The sequence below is a fragment of the Leucopleurus acutus genome (assembly GCF_964270905.1).
Source record: "Leucopleurus acutus genome assembly, chromosome: 8".
In the NCBI taxonomy this organism is placed as follows: domain Eukaryota; kingdom Metazoa; phylum Chordata; class Mammalia; order Artiodactyla; family Delphinidae; genus Leucopleurus; species Leucopleurus acutus.
In genome coordinates this window covers 22,215,762-22,231,498 of record NC_139151.1, presented here as the reverse complement: position 1 = coordinate 22,231,498, position 15,737 = coordinate 22,215,762, and positions in this window count along the sequence as shown.

Genomic DNA, 15,737 nt, shown 5'->3' with positions numbered 1-15,737 from the left:
ACAGTGCTCCTGCATTGTTAGCTGGGACTTCCGCCTTTGGAGTCCTGAGCTCCATGGAAGAAGTCCAATGGACCTGAGCTTACCATGCTGTGAGAAAGTCTGGGTCACATGGACAAGCCATGTGTAGGTACTCTGGCTGACAATCTCAGATGAGGCCCCAGCCAACAGACTCGTGACATCATCACAGACACCAACCTCTAGACCTAAGAGTGGAGATGCTTCCAGATGATCCCAATCTCCAGCTGTTAACTCCCTTCAGCCTTTAAGTCTACCCAGCTGAGTCCCCAGCCATAGTGCAGCGGAAACAACTCTCTGTAGAGTCCTGAGTTCCTGACCCAAACAATGGTTGTTTTATGCCACTCAGTTCTGGGATGACTTGTTATGTAGCTATAGTAACTGGAGTAGTTGGTTGTATTGTGCAAGCAGTTGACTAACCACGTCTGGAGTTCAGAAGAGAGATCTGAGCTGGAAATTTAGTCCCCGGAGTTTTCTACATGGTAGATGATAGCTGAGGCCTTAAGAAGATATGAGGTAATCCAGAGGAGTGTGTACAATTAAACTAGAAGAGGGTTAAGAATGTAACCCTGGGATATATCAACATTGAAGAAGCAGAAAATGGACAAGGAACAAAAAGAGACCAAGAAGGAGGCATCAGAAGAAGGAGTAAAACTAGGAGAGAAGATTATTAAGGAGAGCAAAGGATGAGACCGTTTCATGAACTACAAAGAGATCAACACCCTTAGATGCTGCAGAGAGAGCCCTGGAAACGTGACCATGGGCTTAACAATAAACGGATGACATTGTCCAGAGTAGTTTCAGAGAGAAGTGAGGATGAAGGGCAGACTGGCGTGAAGAGTGAACACCTTGAAGAGTCAGCGCTTAATAAATCTTTGTTGAGTAAATGAATCTGACGTGATGAAATAGAGACAAGTTGGTTGCAGATGGAATAAGTGAGAAGTAACTGGCAGAAAGTGAACCTCCAGGGAGTCTTGGTGAGAGGGAGGGGAGAGGGGTTTTAGTTTTGGTGTGAAGCTGCAGCCTCCTGCTCTCCCAGCAGCTGGGGTGACGTGTGGAGCCGACTGCAAACACCCCACAGTGGCCAGAGTGTCCCTAAAGTCCCAACCTGGGGCTCTTCCCACCACAGCCCAGCACTGTCTGGATGACAGTGACATGGGTGATGCCAACACTTCCCAGAGTCTTTTGTTTAACAAGAGGGTGGGGATTGGGGGAAGGAGAGAGCAGACAGCCAACTATAAAGCAGATCACAAACTGTGGGCTAAGATATAAGTGCCACAGAAAAAGTTAAGAACATCTATTCTGACAGCATCTTCTTTCTGCCAAAAGCCTATATCACTTTGTAATTCAGATTTGTTCCCCCAATCAGCCAATCCAGCCCAAACATGCCACTTCCTGTATGAGTGGGGTCAGGAAAAGGGAGAAAAGAGGCAGGATAATCTTTCAGACAACTTTATTCTGATTTTTCACTTACAACCAGGTTTAAAACCAAAGAGATTTCACTAAATTTACAATTTTTATTTCACATTGTCAATTTAAGCTGGTTTTGAGGTAAATTTGCCTGCCACAGATTTCTTTTTCTTTTCTTTGTTTAGTAGACTTTATTCTTGGAGAAGTTTTAGCCACAGCAGTATTAAGCAGAAGGTACACAGATTTCCCTTAGAACCCTTGCCCCCATTCATACATAGCCTCCACCATTATCAACATTCCCCACCAGATACAATGTACAACATTTGATGCAATTGATAAACCTACATTGGTGCATCATTATCACCCAGAGTCCATAGTTTACATTAGGGTTCATTCTTGGTGTTGTACGTTTAATCTGCCACAGATTTCTGACAAGTGGTTTAGGGATGAGTTATGCCAACAACCTTATGTTTATTAAGTAGGGAGAATCTTTGTCTAAATATACATTGTAATACAGTATTAAAGGGATAGTATTTTAATTTGGTTGCCATTCAGTTTCACTGATTCTCTGTTGAGCTGAGGTCTATTCTGGGATGGAGAAATTCTAGGTCAATGGAAAATTATGAAAGCCTGAAGCAAGTTAGCAAAATGAGGGAATTATGGATCTTTGACAAATCATGTGCCTAAAAATCTGACTTAGACTAACCAGGACAGAAAAATCTTTTAAAAAATGGTCATTAAAATACTCTTGTCTTATATTTGCTTGCCAAATATTGAAGGGGAATAGATTCCTCCAGGTTCTTATATTCTGAAGCAGCTTCTTATGAGAAACAGTTTGAATCTCTATTAATATCAAATAATCAGTTTGTTCTAAAGAAGAATCAGCCTCTGAGTATTTTCTATGTCCTGGGACCTTGTTTGCAGATGAATGCCTGAAACTGATGTCCTCTTAATAAGCCAAGTAAAGAAGCTGTCAACAACGTGCCATTTCTCCTGCCAAATCGTCACGAGACACAAATGTTTCCAAATTTCCCCATCTCCCTGAATTTGTTATTAACCAAAAGAAGACAAAAATACTCCAGAATATTTTTTTCATCCTTAATAGGTATTAGTGTTCTAAAACCCTATTTCTTCCCATATGGTCAATAGCTTCATTTAAGAAGAGTGTTCAAGTCACAGTCTGGGAGTCATCTGAGTAGCTTCATCTGCAGACATGTTAGGTTCCAGAATGGGCTCTGTAAGGTGGACACCCAGCGAAATAGACCCCATCTGTGTCTGTAGCAATAAGCTTTTAGGAGCACAGCCACAGAGGACTTTCTTCCTTCTTCTGTCCTTGTGATGGTTAATTTTATGGGTCAACTTGACTCGGCCATGGGGTGCCTAGATTTTTTGTTAAACATTATTCTGAGGTATGTCTGTCAGAGTGTTTCTGGATGAGATTAACATTTGAGTCAGTAGCCTGAGTAATCAGATGGCCCTTCTCAATGTGGGTGGGCCTCATCCAATCCATTGAAGGCCTGAGTAGAACAAAAGGCTGAGCCAGAGAGAATTCACTCTCTCTGCCTGAAAGCCTTCAAGCTGGAACATCGTCTTCTACTGCCTTTGGACTGAGACTCAAACTGGAACTTATTCCGTTGGCTCTCCTTGTTCTCAGGCCTTTGGACTGCAGATTGTGGGACTTCTCAGCCTCCACAGTTATGTGAGCCAATTCCTTAAAACAAACAAACAAACAAATAGGTAAGTTAACAAATAAATATCTCCTATTGGTTTTGTTTCTCTGGAGAACCCTGACTGATGCAGGGCTCTTGTCATGCCCTTCCCAGCCCATGTTCAGGCTGCAACAAAAGATGGGAATCCTAGCAAAATCATGGTGTCTGCAACCATGCCTGTGACCCAGCATTTCACTCACAGGGGGGTCCTTTTTCCTAGCACTGAGTGGAGGCTTCACTCCTGTCACTCAGATGGTTAAAATGGTAGGGGCCATCGCATAGTAACATGATTATCCCCCATCCTTCATCCCATCTTTCTTGGGTTGTTTGATGTGAAAACTCATTTACAGGGAGCTCCCTATAAATGTTTAGAGAAAATAAAAGTATAGAGCAGATGACCAACAAATTGTTCTTCAAAGCACTTTTAAATTCTTGACCATCTGGGTTTGATTGTCTAGCTTGCCAATTATTTAGAATCTTTAACCTCTCTAGCTGCTCACCTGCTTGCAGGTTATTTCAGCACTAATGAGCACCTCAACTTGAAGAGAGTCATGGGACATGGGAAAGAATGAATGTAGAAGTGATTTGTCTCTACTGCTTTTCTTCTTTCTGGTTTGATGGGAGTGAGATCCAGGTTTAGAGATTATACCTGAGTATTCTGGTGACTTTTACTGGAGAAAAAACAATGGGACATGCCCCACCTCAAAAAGATCACTTCCCATTCCTATGCTATCACAATTTAGGAGGCATACATGTCATGCATGTTTGTTAAAATGGTAGTTCTGCATATCCAAGAAAGGCTTGTAAAGAGGTGGTGTGTCTTCAAAGGAAGGATACATTTTAAAATTATGATTCAGACACACAAATGCTTGATTAAAATTTATTTGGGACAGATGAAATATTTCCACAAGAAAATTTAAATAGACTTTGTAATAATGATCAGACTGACACAGGTGGTGCGGTAGAAAGAAAAGTGAGGAAGTAGGAGGATAGGACAGTTGTCTTAACTGTGGTACATGCTTACCGTAGATCTTGGACACATCACTTCACCTCTCTGATCTCTAACTGTCATGATGTCACATGAATGAAATGAGATGTGTGGTTTTCAAACTGGTTATCATGGTGCCCTGCTGTCTGCAGAGGTGAGGAGAACCTGAGTGGCGGTTCAGGTCCCGGCTTCAACTAGAGAAGCTCCATTTTGTTCAATTCCGTGTACATGTGGAGCCTTCATGCAATGTTTCATTGAAAAAAAGTTTCCATAGCTAAAAAACTTACAAACCTTTGCTAGATGATCTCTGAGGTTCCTCTCAGTGTTGAAATTTTGTGTCATTATTTCAGTGCTCTTCACCCTGATTTGTCCATGGATTTTGAAATTTTGTGTCATTATTTCAGTGCTCTTCACCCTGATTTGTCCATGTTTTTGTTTGTTCATTCACTCATTCTGCTCTTGACTTTATCTCCTCTTTAGAAATCACCATTGCAATTTTAAAAGTTCCTGTAAGAAACAAATGGTTAAATATATCATAATATTTTATTTGAGGTCTTTCTGCCCCATTTACTTCCTTAACTGTTTGATTTTATTTTGGAGTTTTCTGAGTTCCCAGAGTAGATATTGTTTTATTCAGAGAAAACATACCAAAGATTTCCAAGTCAAAGATAAATGTTTTGATTTTTTTTTCTTACCATTTGGTATGCTTTTTAGCCCAAATGACAGACAATTCACTGAAACTTCATCTCTTGAACCGAAAATTACATTTTGTATGTATTGTCTCACTGAGGATGACTAAGCATCCTCATAAGCTTTCTCTTCTCCAGGTGGAGTTAATCAAAGTGCTGGGTGTTGCTAAAAGGCAGAAATCTAAATCTTCTCTTGTCTGACTTTGTGTGCGTGTGTGTGTGTGTGTGTGTTTGTGTGTGTCTAAAAAATAGCTTATGAGGGTTTAATGAATACAGATCCTTAATCCTTGGTGTCTCGACCACCCTTCATTCTATTGGAGTTTGTTTCTTTTAATGAGTGTACAGTCTGCTAAAAAAATGAGCCATATTTTAGTGTCATAAGCCAGGTCTGTGTTTTCAAAGGGTGTTTTGAGGCTGTACTGGCAAATGACACTACTACCTAAAAAGTAAGAGTTAGCCTTTTTATTATTGTTCTTGGTATTTTTAAAAAAGTATCTGAGGAGAAGCTCATAAGGAAAATCATTAAACTCTGTTTTCTGGTCCTTTAAATGATTATCATTTTTATATCTAAGATTCTATAATTCTGCCCTCACTCACCAGGACACAAAGTGGGAAAGATCCCCTTATCCATAGGTAGTGAATTACCTTCTATCTGTTTTCAGTAAATTTTTTTTTATAACTCTTAGGCCAAATCTCCATGATGAAAATCATATAACAGGGACTTAGTCAAGCATGGCCGTTAATTTACCCATTCATTTTGGTGAACTTCTCACGTTCCAATCACAGAGCCATGTCCATTGTCATCAGAAACAGCAGAGAGCAAAGCTTTATTGTAAAGGCCACTCATCAGCAAAATCAGTTTAAGGGAAGGCATTCCCATGTTGTATCTAGCTGTCCCATCTCTCTCTCTCTCTCTCTCTCTCTCTCATCTATATATTTATCAATCATCTCTATCAATCATCTAGCTCTCTCATCTATCCACCTCTCTATATCTATCATTAATCTATTATCTCCACCATCTCTCTCTCTGTCATTTCTAGCTATCTATCATCTATCTATCTATCTATCTATCTATCTATCTATCTATCTATCTATCTATCTATCTATCATCTATCTATCTTTCTATTATCGGTCGTCTATATATCTCTTCACTCTGCTGTGAGCCCCAGGCATACAGGGACTGTGTATACTCATCTCCATGTGCCCCACAGCACTTAACCAGGAAATCAGACAATTTTCCTAGGAATCTCTACCCTCTATCCACTTTCCCTCCTTTGGAATTCTGCTAGTATTTGAACAGCAACTGGAACCAGATTGAGAGAGGTTTGGACTTTAGTAGAATTATCTGGAGAGTCTTGCTTCCTGGAATCTGGAGCATATGGCTGTGTAAAAGTTCCAACTTCCATTAGGCCAAAGTAAAACAAAACAAAACAAATAAACAATCTCTGAATAGAAGGTTGGTTCACTCTGGCTTAAGAGAGATTGATGACTACCAAAAAAATTAGACCAGTGAATACTGAAGAAAAAAAGACAACAGACAAATTCAAAAAATCTTACTCCAAGAGAAGAGAAGCACCCCTCCATCCCCTGCCCTGACAGTGGAACCAGAGAGCTCTCAGGAGTTTGGGCTGTGATGTCATGATGTCTATTACTGTAAATAGGTTTCTCATTGAATTTACTGCTTTTTCAATATTGTCCTTTAAATTTTGGCCCCAGTACACTAAACTAACTATCCAATTGACTAAATTTTTTTACTGAGCCTGAACCTGACTTTTAATGTCTAGGGATTCCTCCCTAGGCAATGGGAGAATGGACATGGTAAAGACCTTCCTGGGGTCACCTGGTTCATTTAGCTTTAAGCAGAAGGAAAAAGCCTTTCAGCAGACACTTCTTCCATGAAACAACACTCTCCTTCCCCCATGTTGTGTACACTCTCTGCTTTCTGCTCTAGAGGATTAGTCTCTTTCAAGATTAATAGGCTGGCTACTGGTGCTCCACTGCCCCCAGAATAAAAGTCCAGCTCCTTCACAGAACGTTTCAGGCTCCTCACTGCCAGGGCTCAACCTACCTTCCAGCCTTATTCCCCCCTTCCTACATTCATAGTCCAAAGAGAACAGCTAATTATTCCCCCAAGGCTCTTACTCCTTGCCTACTTCACATCACCTCCATACATTTCCACCCCACACACCATGTGTCTGTGTGTCTTTGCCATATTGTTCATCCTGCTGGATAATGACCGCTTTCCTATCTCTGTATTTCTAGATCCTACCTTTTCTTTGAGACCCAGCCAGAGTACTTCTCCATGAAGCCTGCCCTGAGCCCCAGGTTCACGCTAACTCACCCATCCACGTGTGAGCTGTAAGTTCTCTTCCTCATCTGGAGTCTGTTACTCATGGGAAGTGTGTTATCTTTCGGAGCTCATTCCTGTTTGTACCACCCCAACCTCCACCAGGTGCATTCTCTGCCTCTCTCTGTCTTGTTCCATGCTCTGGGATGCTGATCCTTAAACACTTTGTTAGCTGGCTCTTTTGTCTGCCAGCTTCCATTTAGTGTCAGCCAATGGGACTCAGCGGCAGGAAGATCAGGTTGGGGAGGAGGGCCTTTCCTTCCCTCACACTGTTTAGCACCATATCTCTGCCAGTAGCTGCCTCCTTCCAAGATCACAGCTTCTGTCAAGCTGCCTTTCTTCTACTCCTCAGCTCTCATCAGATTCCAGCTGCACTCTTTCCTCCCCTTGCTCCTTCAGCCATAGAACCAGTAATGACTTACTGCTGTCGCCACTGCCTGGATGTCTCAACAGGCCTTGTTTATTTCTGTAACATACTCACACCTCTGTATGTAGTCCTTTCATAAGTAGTTTCATATGCACCATCCAGAATGAGTTGTGTTTTCCACTGGGACCCTGACTGATAAACTCCCTTACCAGATATCTGTCTGGAAGGTATTATTTGCATGGCACAGGGAAGGGCTAGGGAGTGAGACTTTTGAGTTGAGGTCTGCCTCTCACTAGTGTGGAATATTGGACACTCCCTTCCCCAATCTTTCCTACAGTTTCATAGTTTGTGAAACAACAATCTTGAAAGTTTGTTTTGAGGGTCAAATGAGATCGTATATAGGAAAGCACTTTTTATGTCTTTGAACAGGATTTAATGCTGTTATGATTCATCTTTTAATCCTTCACAATGTAGTAAGTACTTAATAAATGAGCTGCTACATGTAGACCTGTTGGATGAATGGATGGAAAAGACTATCTTTTATGTATTTCTCTGAGTCAGCTATCCAGAGGTGTAGGAAGCAGAGGATCCACCTACGAAGGATTTGCAGTAATAGAAGACCAACCTGTATGACACACAGTCAGCAGAGGCCCTAAAATGGAGTGGGGAGCGGTTCTGACCAAGATCTATTTTGTTCAAGTATTCTACAACAATACTAAGTTTTAATCTACTGAGAAAGAAGTGTTGCAAAGATCCATTTTGAACTTAAACTAAATGGTGGGGAAGTTATGGAAAGGAAAAGAATACTGAATGTTGACTTGCGGCCTGGGATGAAACCAACATGACTGTGGAGAAGCCTTAGCCTTAGCCAAATCTTGGGCTCATTAGGGAAACTCTGGGGCTTACCACAGACACCTCTTAGCTACCGTGCCCTAGTTTTGGAGTCACCAGCATCCCTAGCTGCTTTCATCTGAAAAGATCACATGCACTTTTCTCCATGAGTGTGCAAAACAAACTTTGGAAACCTAGTACCAGATCTTCACTGTGTTTAAAATGGGTATTTGAGGACCATGGTGAACATGTGAGGGTGAATGTCAGTTATCCACAGTGAGTTTTTGTCAGAATACAGGGTGCATTAAGTTGAATGGTGATCCCGAACAGATATGTCCATGTCCTAATACCCAGGCACTCTACATGTTACCCTATTTGGAAAAAGAATATTTGTGGATGTAATTATGTTAAGGATCTCAAGATGAGATCATTCTGGATTACCTCAGTCCAATGACAAGTGTCCTAATAAGAGATAGAAGAGAACAAACAGATAAAGAGGAGGAGGCACGTAGGCAAAGATTGAAAGCCAAAGAATGCCAACAGCCACCAAAAGCTGGAAAAGGTGAGAAAGATTTTTCCCCAGAGCTTCCAGAGAGACTGGATCCTGCTGACACCTTGATTTTGGACTTCTGGTCTCCAGAACTTGAGACAATAAATTTTTGTGGTTTTGAACCACCAAGTTTATGGTAATTTGTTTGTAGCTGTAGGGAACTAATATACAGGGTAAGCAACATTTGCAAAAATCCCAGAGGAAAATCCACTATAGGTCATTGTCCTCAGTGAAGCTAGATGTACTGGAACAACTTGGACCATGAAAAGTGACCGTGTGACCTCCTCAAGGGCTCCAGAAACTAAAGACCATTACTGCCTCTCTCAATCGTTTGGGCAAACAGGAAAATAGAAATCAGCCTAATTCTCTCAGAGCAGAAGAGTATCAAAATAGTGCAAAGGGGGCTGGGAATGGAGAATATACCAAACCTCACTGCCAGAGGTGTTGGGAGAAATAACAATCCTGTCATTTTGGTAAAGGCGGCTTAAGCCACCTATTTGAATATGTTTAGTTGTAAAATAAATAGGCTTGGGACCTAAATGGCCTTGCTGAAAAGAGCTGGAACTGCTGAGAAATGCCTGAAGTGAGGGGCCCAAATCAAGCATCTGTGGAAAAATGCTACAGAAAACTCAGGGAAGTGCTATTCAAGGGCAGGATGTGTTAAAATAGTGCCCCATAAGAGCTAGGGCCAGGTGGACTTGGCAATTTATCATTTGTGTGGAAAAAAATCCCAAACACATTCCATGTGAACGTCTTTATGAAGGCATTCTGTGGCTTGGAATCGCTGTTTCTGTGCAGCATTTCTTACTTCCAATGGAAAGCTAGGAAACTGTCTATCACTAACACCTCCTCAGTCTCCCTCTCACAAACCACAGATATGCCTAAGGGAATTTATTCCATTTCCCCCTACAATAATGTATCTTTAGAAAACCTCAAATGTTCCTTTGATTGAATATCAATGCTCTGTGACAAATCTTCTGCATCAGCCCAAGTCTCTTCTATTAAGACTCCTCAGTGTCAATGGATTCATGAACAGAAGACTTTACCTTCTTCCTTTCCTTCTCTTCAAAATTCCTGGTCTTCTGACTTCATAATCACAACATTGTTTTGGATTTAAGCACACCGAACAAAAATTACAACTTCTAAGGGGTACTGGAAATGGGGTCAGTAAGTCTATTCCCCTTGTAGGGGACTAGACCAGGTGAGGCCCCAGAGGCCAAGACGGGTTTTAAATACAGTGGGGCCACCCAGAGTGGATCTGAGTGAAACTCTGCCTATTTCTGAGAGGAATGGAAGATTGACAGCCAGAAAAGATATTTCAGGCATTTGACCTGAAAGCTTAGAGCAGAGCAAGGGTTCAGGGGCCACATGAAGGTTTGGGAAGGCTAGGAGCTTGAGGCAAGTTGTAAATGGGGTATCCAGGACTCCTTTTTATTTGGTGCTAGCCATGTGGCACTGGTAGGTCAGCTCACCTTAAATGAGCAAAGTCAGGCCAAATGAGGACAGATTTTGGCAGTTGTTCTATTCTGTGTGTGTCCAAGCCCACCCAGTGAGAAGTGATGCTCGTTTCTTAACTCGTTAGAGCCCCTACTGTATCAAAGATTGATTAAATAACATTAATTAATTAACTTTTAATTGTTAAACAATAAACGATGCCTGGTTTGGGAACTAAGATAATTGAATTCACTTTAATTCTTTGAGAATTAATAATCCGTGGGATAAAATTCAGTTATGGACATACAATTAATCAGAAGTACCTAAGTCATACCACTTACTTTTCAGGCCAGATCATAGGTACCTGTTGATTGTTATTTTCACAACAGTACCCTTTAAAGTTCTTCTCATTTCACTTTTTACATTTTACTTTTAAATTCTTACATGTCTAAATAATGGTCAATGAGTCTTAGCTGATTTTTAAAAAGAACAAAGTCTCTCTCAAACCCCCGGACAAAAGTGCTTTGTGTAACACTGAAGGATTCCTTTACTATTGTTATTGTTACCTTTGCCATGTTCTGACCATAATTTTCAGAGTACCTTTGAAATGTGATCAGCTCTGACATATCAGAAAAGTAAAAAACCAAGAGATATCTACCCAGCCTAATCCCCACAAGGTTCCCCTGAAGACACTGAGCATGTCTAGATCCAGATGGGGATGTATAATGGGAACTGCCGGTGAGGCCAGGAATTAATAGATCAAGCAGCAAAGAGAAGGCAGCTAAGTGAAATGATGCATGACATCTAGCAGAGAGAAGGCTGCAGCTGGGGTGCAGTGAAGCACTGCACCATTACTGCTGGAAGCCACTGCGCAGACGGCAGCTAATAATACAAAACAATGTTGGATCACGTTTACTTCTAAACCCTGGATTGTACCACAAGCACAAACAAAAGACAAACACGAAACCCCATTCCGGGGTAGGGGTGGGAGGCTAACATTTGAAGTACAGGACTATCTTAGGAAAAGAAATTTAATGAAAAAGAAACATTCTGGAGCTTAGTTATACTTGGCAGGGTTTCACAAAGACTTACCTACAGCAAAAAGCAACCAGATATTCCTCCAGGTTTTGTATTCCAGGAGTCCCAATGCTCTGAATTTGAGTTAGCTACTAAGTCTGGAGAAATCTGTTTAGTAGCAGACCCATCACTTGGGAGGAGAGGTCCTCATAGTACTCATTAGAATATTGGCAGAAATAGTGGCTCCTTTGTGAGTAGTGGAAACCATGTGGTATTCCAACATTTAAAAAAAAGTTCAGTAAGCATCACTGAATACCCACCAGACACTGGGCTTGGCACTGGGGGTGTAACTGAGTGAGACATGGTCTCCACCTTTGAGGAGCTTGCAGACTGGAGCAGGAGACAGACAGAGCAGGATTATATGGAGTATATGTACCTCCCTATATGTATATGTACCTCCCTATATGTATATGTACCTCCCTATATATATATATGTACCTGTATATGGGAGTATATGTACTTCTTTAAGAGGAGGTACAGCGTGGATTAAAAAAAGTAAGAAAGCAGACCCCTTCAACTACATTCCTGGGTTTGTATCTTGGCTTTTTCACTTTTTAAGGTGAGTTACTTAACCTCTTTGAACCTCAGTATCCTCATCTGTGAAGTGGTATAGTAATAATACCTCATAAGCTGGTGAAGAAGATGAATGAGTTAAAACATGTAAAGCACCCTGAACACTGCCTGGCACAGAGTGAGCATGTAAGTGTTAGTCTGATGGAAAGAAATGAACGTTGTGGAAATACACAGAAGGAGCAGGGTATTTGTCACACGGGAGGCAGAGAGGGTTCCTCTTGGAAAGTGACATCTTGGTGGGGAGCCAACAGAAGTAGGGGTTAGTGTGTGGGCAGGACATTTGGAGCCTGAGGAAAGGGGGATGTGTGCGCGTGCAAAGGCTGAAGCAGGAGTGTGCCAGCACACATCGCCTCCAATAATTTAATGTTCTCATGCTGCCTGATTCATTTGGCAAGAAAAACAGGTTCACAAGTTTGCTGCCTTTACCAGATGACATATTACCGCTCCTCCAACCCCTCCTCTGTGAAATTATCTCTGATAGATTCAGTTAGCTGCTCTCCTTGCTGTGTTTCCATATGCCTTGATAACACCAGTCACATGACAATGTGATTTGTTTACTTGTCTGTCTCCCCAGCAAGGCTGTGAGCCCCAGGATGGCTTCTTTGGCATACACCCTCATATTCCCAACATCTAGAATAAGATCTGATTTGTAATGAGCGCTCAGGGAAAATGTATTGAATAAACGATAAAGCTTTGTGACACAACAGGGACTCACTCCAATGTTCCACTTTTCCTAATTTTGTAGTCCTTCATCAGAACTGAATCTTAATTTATCCACTTCTACATGTTTTATGCTTTTCAGATAAAACATTTAATCACTGCAGTATTCCAGGTGCAAACCTATGGGCATGATTTTTCCCTCCTAAATTAAGCAGCTGTGACCAGGATGGGATAAGACCCTCTCAGATGTTTGAGTGGGAGGGCTGGAGTCAGGGAAGACTGGCTGTCACTGCACATGTGGATATGCTCAGATCTGGCGCCAAAGGCCATGGTCCTAGAGGATGTTTTGTGCTCCACGGAATATACAAGAATTATGGTTCATTTATTTATTCCAAAAACATTTATTGACTATGCACTCTGTGCCAGGCCCTGAGGAGACAGCATGTATAATACAGACAAGGGATCTCTCTTCATGGGGTTTACACCATCAGGAGGAGAGACAGACAATAAACACATATGGAGATATGATCATTCCAGATAGTGACAACTGCTCTGAGGTGCATGATGCAGGGAAATGACATAGAGAATATTAGGCCAGGGAAGCACTTAGCTGGGGTTGTCAGGAAAAGCTTCTCTGTGGAGGTGACACTTCAGTTGAGATGGAATGCGGAGAAGGATCCAGCCATATGAAGACCTCAGCAGGAGGAGACATTCAGGCAGAAGTTAGTGACACAACAAGGACCAGCTCTGTGGTTTCCCTATTCCTGCAAGACTCACCAGTCACACCAAAAAATCATGGATGACATAGGGCCTCTGTGTGACAACTCAGGAGGCATCATGCACATTGCATTCTGATGTTTCTTTCTCCTTTCAATAGGGTGTCAGACTAAATAGTCTGAGGGGACAGAAAAGAAGGCTTTTGTGGCTGGAGCAGAGCAAACAACGGAAGAGCAGTTTGGTTTGGTTGTTACTGTTAGGACATAGAAGCAGAATAAAAATAGCTATCATCGCTAGGCTGATTCCTCCAAATACATGATCTTATTTAAAGTAAATACTACTAAGTCTTCCTTTCGTAGATGAGGACACTGAAGCTGAACAGGCTTAAGTCATCAACCCAAGGTCACACAGCTACCAAGTCGTGGAGTCAAGTCCATATGTGTGTCTCCTCCAGAACCCAGACTCTTAAGCGTTATGTTGTCCTCTGCTTTTGAGAGGGACTGCACATAGGAGCCAAAGCACCAACTACTCAACATCCAGACCTTGGATGGACAAGTGAAAACCACATGAGATCTGGTTGCTTCATTTTCCTTTTTGCCCTTTCTGGAAGAGGAAGAGTGAGCAAGCTCTGATTTTTCCAGTCTCTTTTCCTTGTCAGAGGAAGGAAAGTGTCTCCCAAGACCTGCTGTAACAAGATAAGAAGTAGAGCTTAGGGAGCAAAAATGATAAGACCATAAAGCAGCTTCTGAAAGAGTCCTAGAAACAGAGAGAGTCCTGACTTGCCATTTTCATTCAGAGCTTCTGGAAGTTCTTTTCTTTTTTTAGGACTTTCCCTTAAGCTAATCATTTCAGCCTTGATGTGTTAGGATGAGTCAGGGTGGATAACACTTACTGACTTTTGCTTTAATTGCGCTGGCGGTATCACATACATTTTTACCATCTCTGAACTCTGTTAGGAGTGGCTACACTTACATCAACTAAGGAACACTTCATTCACCTAGGAAAGTATGCTCAGAGAGAATATGAAATTCTCCAGATACATATATAATTCTGCACAGTGAAATTCACAGAATGTCACTTAACTAAAAGCCATGGGCTGATGGGAAAGAATCGCCACCGTTTTTTTTTTTTATTGATGTATAGTTGATGTATAATATTATATAAGTTACAGGTGTACAATATAGTGATATACAATTTTTGTCAATCCCAAACTCCCTAACTATCCCCTCCCCCCATCCTTCATCTGATTATTTAAAGAGTTGACTATTCTCTATCTTGTTTAAGTCATTCCTTCCTAAGGATTATGTAGGACCTTATCTCTAGATCCATGGTTCTCCTCAACCCCCAAGCTTTCTTTTTACTTTCAGAGAGCTTTGATTAGGAGAAAAGATCCCATTTAGTCTCTGAGAGCACATGGAATACACACCAAGACCTAACCTCATAGCAGAAGGATCCAGAGGGCTCTGGAAGGGCCTGGAGCAAGAAGACTCCAAGAAGCTGCCTTGATAGAGCTTGATAATTATCCATTCATATTAAATCTCTGACCAAAGGAAAGGGTTTTAGGCAACCAATAGGCTGCCAAACTCTGCCCTTGACTTAGGAGAATAAAGGCATTCTGCTGGTGGCCCTCTTTCCCATAGTGCTTTTGCCTATAATACAGAGGAAAGCAAACTTCAAAGAGCCTGGGCCTGTGTGCAAGAACTTTATCAGGGGGAAATGCCATAGAATGTGCTTCTTCTCTTCCAACGTTTCAAATCACTAATCATCACATTTTAATTAAAGGTCTTGCCTGTATAACATGCCAGAGCTACAGAGTGCTAAAATACAGAGATGAAAACTTGCACACCTTTGAAATGCATATATAATATTTAATTTAAAATAGTCTAATTCTAGATATATATTCTACTCTAATTTTTTATATATATATATATATATATATAACTGAATCACTGTGCTGTACACTTGAAATGAACATAACATCATAAATCAACTATACTTCAATAAACAAAGTATTTTTTCACATGCTAACAGTATTTAATATACAATTTAAATGTGTGTATTTCTATGCAATTAATGATTTTATATTCACTTAAATTGCATAGAACTAATAATAATTCATAATGACTTAGGCTTCCTTCTTTGTGCAGTGCACACACCTCTCTTTAGTTCAATAGCATTTTAGAATTATTTCAAACTACATAGAATTGAGTAAAATTGTACATGATAGAGTAAAATTGTAAATATTTTATTTAGGGACATAATAAAATCCTAAAAGATATTTAATTCAGGGATATTTTCTTTTTGATAATTAACAGGTATCTGTATGTCTCAGCTATTCCCACATTATCTAGATTTTTTAGAATAGAAATC